Genomic DNA, 5,065 nt, shown 5'->3' with positions numbered 1-5,065 from the left:
CCTTTGACCCTCCGCCCTCTCCCCCTCCTCGCCCTCCCCGCCGCCTCCTCCCGCTTTGCCCCCTCCATTCCTCCTCCCCTCTCCCCCTCGTCTTCCCCTCTCCGCCTCTCGGATCCCGGCGCGGGGAGGGGCGGAGCCCGCGCTCCGGTCCCCCGCTGGGCCTCACCCCGCCTGTTGGGTAACGGGCTAGGCCGGCTCCTGGGTAATCTTGGCTGCGGGGGAGGAGGGGGCGGGCAAACTGGCATTTTGCCAGGCTGGGCCTGGGACACCGTGAGCAGGTGACCCCGGGGCCCCTGAATGGCAGCCGCAGGTCGCCCACCTGGAGAGCGCGAGGCTGGGTGACCTTGGACAAGTTTCTAGGCATCTCTGAGCCAGACTGACCATCAGCCGGAATATACGGCTTCGTGCCAGCCGCTGTGTTGGGTGCCCAGAGACCTGATGTGGACCCTTCTCCACCGTCACGGAGCCCACTGTGTCTGGGGCAGACAAACAACAAATAAACTAGCAAATAAGGTAATTTCAGAGAACAGTCAACTGCTAGGAAAAAAAAAAAATCCGGCAGGGAGGGGCAGGAGACAGAATGACAGAAGATAGGAGGCCCCTCTGAGGAGGTGACATTTGAGCTGAGACCTGGGTGACAGAAGGAGCCTGCCATGCAGGAGGAGATGGCTGCAGCCAAGGAGGGTGTTTCAGGTGGAGGGGGAGGGACCGGAGGGACCAGCTAGGACCCGCTAGGACAGAAGCCTGGAGGCAGGGCTGGCTGCTGGGCTGCGGGGGTCCTCAGCCGCTACTTGGAGGCGGAGTGACCATCAAACACAAGGTCGAGAATAAACCAGCTAGCCCAGGAATAATAACTGCGACAGTTACCATTATCAAGGGCTAGCCCCTTTTCCGGATGAGAAAACTGAGACCCAGGGAGGATGAAAGGTCTCAGCATAAACCGGAAGCTGGAGGAGTAAGATTCACCATAGTGGGGCATGGTCTGTTTCACCTACACCCAGTGTCTTCCAGGGACTGGGCCAGTCTGGGGTCTCACGAGGATGCCAGGACAAAAGGTACGGAGAGTGAGGCCCAGACTTGGGATGGAGGGGCGTGGGTGGGGTGGAGTCTGGGATAGATAGAAGTGATGACCAGGAGACCCCGGAGGCTTTAAAAACAGGGATGCCTTTTGGTGCCCGCTCCAGCCCCACCCCCACCCCACACAGGCCCACACAGTAATAGCTTAAGCCAGCTCATCTATTGAGCTATCTGATCCCATGACAATGGGATGGAGAAGTTCCTATCATAACCCTCATTTTACAGAATCGCAGTAACATAGTCAAATTGGGATTTGAACCCAGGCCATCAGGATAGTGTGACCTTAGACTGCATCAGGGCCCTGCAGGCTGGGTTGGCTCTGGGCAGCCTGTCACGGGCCCCGGGGCCCTGCCCCACGTTGGATGATCTGGGCAAGATCCTGTCCCCCTGCACGCTTGTCCTTTTACACTCCCCACAAATACATGGAGCAGGCACTGTGTTGGGCCTGAGCAGACACAAGAACAAATACATCATAAGCATTTGGAGAGTCACAAGGCTTCTGAAAGAAATGAGATGAGAGAGGCTGACCAGGCCGAGAGGTGGGGGACTACTGCAGCCAGCGTGGCCAGCCCAGGTCTTGCTAGGCTATGGTTAAATCCAAGATGGGGAGAGGAAACCAGACAGAGGCAACAATAGCACATGCAAAGGCCCTGAGGCAGCACCTGGTGTGTTGGAAGGTCCGGTCGGGCAAGAGACCCATGTGGCTGGAGGGGAGCACGTGAAGGGGAGAGAGGGAGGAGGTGAGAGGAGGGTCAGACCGTGTAGACAGAAGTGGAGAGTTTGCATTTTATTCCGAGGGTAATGGGGAGCTATGGAAGGTGCTTGAGGAGAGGGAAGAATGGTACCTGATTCACGTTCTAATGGGCGATCAAAGGTGTGAGAGGAACGGAGAGTGAATGCCTACCCCAGCGGAGGGGTGCAAGGCTGGGGTGGGAGAGAAGGGCTCTTTGGGCATGCTGGGAGTCCAAATGGCTGCCCCTTACTGAGCATTTACAATAAATTGTGTTAAGTACTTTATAGGACTCAACTTGAAGATTCTATTATCAGTCTCACTTCCTCAACCCCAAGTCCATACTGGGCTCCTTGTCGCCCCTTCTTTGCTCCCCTGAGCTGCCCAGCTCTTACCCAGGGAGAGCCTGGAGCGCCTCCTGCTGCTGAGCCTATGCTGACTTACCCTGGTGAACGTGGGCAGAGGGGGCCAGTGCATAGGTGTGCACGCCTCCCCCCCACTTCACAGCCAGGTAATGTTGAGGTCCACCCCGCAAGGCCAGAGGTCAGAGTTCATGGCTCCTCAATCCTGAAGGAGGACGTAAGGGACCCACTTTGTCCACTTTGGGTTAGGGTGATACAAATGCACTGCTTAAATGAGGCAACTCCTATGCATTCCGCAGAACCCCCATTTCAACACCCGCCCAACCTCATATCTAGGAAGCCTTGCCGACTTCCCAAGCAGAGGCCTCACTCTTGGCTTGGCCCTGGCCCCTCCCTCTACCCCAGCACTGACCACAGGGGGTTGAGAGGGTTCTGCTAGGTCTCCCCTCACTTCCTCAAACTTGGGGACTCTCCTTGAGTCCCCAGCATAGCCTAGCCCTGGCTGCTCACACGTGGGACAGGAAAAAACACTGGTTTCATGAATAAGTCTTGTCCAACCATCTCACTATACAGGTTCGTAAATTGAGGCCCAGAGAGAGGCCCTCGAGAGTCTCAAGGTCACGTGAGGCAGTGGGGGGCGCTAGAACATGGCGGGAGGGCTCCCCATATTCCTGGGGGGGAAGGAAACGTGTGTGTGATTTTTCCGGGGGGCTCACCGCCAACCGTGGCAGGGAACCGAGGCTCTGAGGTCACCCGCGAGCCTTAACCGGCAGGAGGGGACAAGCCTGGCTGGTGGCCCAGCAACTCTGCTGGGGGGGCGGTAGGCAGAGGTTGGCGATGTCGGAAGCCAAAGGCTTGGCCTCCCCGAGGGAGCCGCTTTCCCGGCCCGGGTCGGATCAATGGGCTGTAATTATACCGCGCCGGGCCCAGAGCCGGCGGGAAGGGAGCGGGAGCTGGCAGGAGCGAGGCGGCGGGCGGGGGAGCGCGGGCCGGAGAGGGCCCCACGTTACTTTGATTGACAGCCCGCGCGCGAGCTTCTGGGGATCGTAGTCTTACTGAGAAGCCCTGCTCCCCTATCCTCTTTCTTTCGCGTTCGGGGAAACTGAGGCACGGGGACGAGCAACCCCCCTCCCCTCGCCTACACATCGGCTCATCCCTCCCCCATCTCACCTGGGCACCAAAACTGAGCGGTTAGGAGCCTCCGGGCTCCGACGAGACTCTCATCCCCTCTCCCAGGGGGTCTAGCACGACTTAATGTCTCTCTACCTCAGTTTCGCTACCGGTGAAATAGGGTGAAAGGCACCCAGTCGGCCCCGCCGGCTGGCCGTGCTTTTGCAAGGTAGTCTGTTGGACGTGGGGCTCCCGCCAGGCTCAGAGCGTGGCTTGCTTCTCCGTTTCTGGATACTAACTGGGCCGATCCCCCCTCCACTCCGGCCAGGTTCGGGCATCCACGAGGGTCTCAGCTTCTCTTAGGGAGGGGGGATCTATACTCTCCGTACCCCGCTGGGAGCTCCTCGCCGCCTTCCGATTGGCCCGGACGATCTTAGTGTCTCCTGCCATTGGTTGCCTTCTCCCAGATCCCCATTGGTCAACGGTCATTGTGACGTCACGGACCCATGTGGGAGCGCCGCGGGCGGATTGGCTGGCGCGCCCAGCCAACCACCGCGGAGAAAGGAATTTCCACAGTAGCTGGGGCGGCGAGGCTGATTTAAGGTGGTCTGAGCAATCCCAGGTCCCAGCGCTGCTTCGCAGCTTTTTCCTTTAAAAAAAAAAAAAAAAATCCACATCATAAAACCCCAGCCCTAGGCTGAGCTTTTCTGTATAGTGGGAGGAGAGAGCTTAGAAGCTAAGCCCCTTCCTCCATTTTGCAGCTTCTGCCTGGATTTTGCAGATGGGGAAACCGAGGCCCAGAGAGGTGGAGCTTGAAGCTCCCTGGGTGGCAAACGAGTTAGCTAGGGGAAATGAGAACGTTGTGCTGGGCTGCCCAGGCTGTAACTCACTCTTGGCGAGGGCTTTTCCTGCCTCCTGCTCTGGCTGGATGTGGTATTTCAGCAAGTTATGGAGTAACATAACTCCTAGGGGTACCCCCCCATCTCACAGACTGCTCTCAACTGCGCCTCCCCAAATTCTCAAAGCTGCTCCCAAGCTCAGGATGCTACTGCTTAGAGCAAAGCGTCTCCTCCTTCCTGGCAGATGACACACACCAAGAGATGGGTGTGTGTGTGTGTGTGTGTGTGTGTGTGTGTGTGTGTGTGTGTGGTTTTGTGGCTTCTCAGGCAATCCACAAATCTGTATTCACTCTCCCCTGTGGAGTGTGCCTGGCTGAGAGATCTAAAGACTGGTGGGTAAGGGTCCCCTCCTCCAGGAAGCCTCCTGTGGACTCACCAGGCAGAGACCCTGTTCCAGCTCTGGGTTCCTTCATCCCTGGGTGTGTCCCTCTGTCTTGGCACTACTAGCATCCTGGAATGTGTCCTCAGCTCTGTTCCTACCCACTCGCCCTGGGAACCCTCCCAGCAAAGCCTGAGGCTGAGTTCTTTCTAGCATGAGGAGGTGGTTATAGAATAAATATCCACTTATCTACCAATTTTAGACAGTCTGTGTTCAACGTGTGTGCAGAGAGGAAGATGCCTTTTGGAAGAGAGTCCTGGAGGTCGTGCCCAGGTGAAGCTGGGCAAGGCCGGGGAGTGAAAGTCATCCATGCTAGCCTCAGATCTGGGAATTTATCCCAAGGGCAATAGGGAGCCATGGGAGAGCTTTAAGTGAGGGAAGGCCAGACTCAAATGGAAGGTGACAAGAGCGAAGGCTGCTCAGAGCTGGGAGGTGGCTTGAGGTCCAGATGGGAGAGAGTGGAGGGCTGGTGCAGGCAACGTGCTGTGGGGTGGAAAGCAGAGTTGCA

The 5,065-nt window shown here is 57.7% G+C and overlaps 1 long non-coding RNA gene across 3 annotated transcripts in view; it reads right to left on the bottom strand.

Moving 5' to 3' along the window:
- LOC107195291 overlaps positions 1-3,726 on the bottom strand; it is an 8,711-nt gene extending 4,985 nt beyond the window's left edge. For 2 of the 3 annotated variants that reach the window (XR_003044694.1, XR_001516397.2), the window contains exon 1: positions 3,340-3,726. This is a non-coding gene — a long non-coding RNA (uncharacterized LOC107195291). Of the gene's footprint in view, positions 1-2,251; positions 2,375-3,339 lie in introns of all 3 variants that reach the window. The other variant, XR_003044693.1, reaches the window with a different exon arrangement.
- Positions 3,727-5,065: the final 1,339 nt, after the last annotated feature.

This window comes from Pteropus alecto, unplaced genomic scaffold (assembly GCF_000325575.1).
Source record: "Pteropus alecto unplaced genomic scaffold, ASM32557v1 scaffold30, whole genome shotgun sequence".
Classification (NCBI taxonomy): domain Eukaryota; kingdom Metazoa; phylum Chordata; class Mammalia; order Chiroptera; family Pteropodidae; genus Pteropus; species Pteropus alecto.
This window is presented reverse-complemented; position numbering and strand designations above follow the sequence as displayed.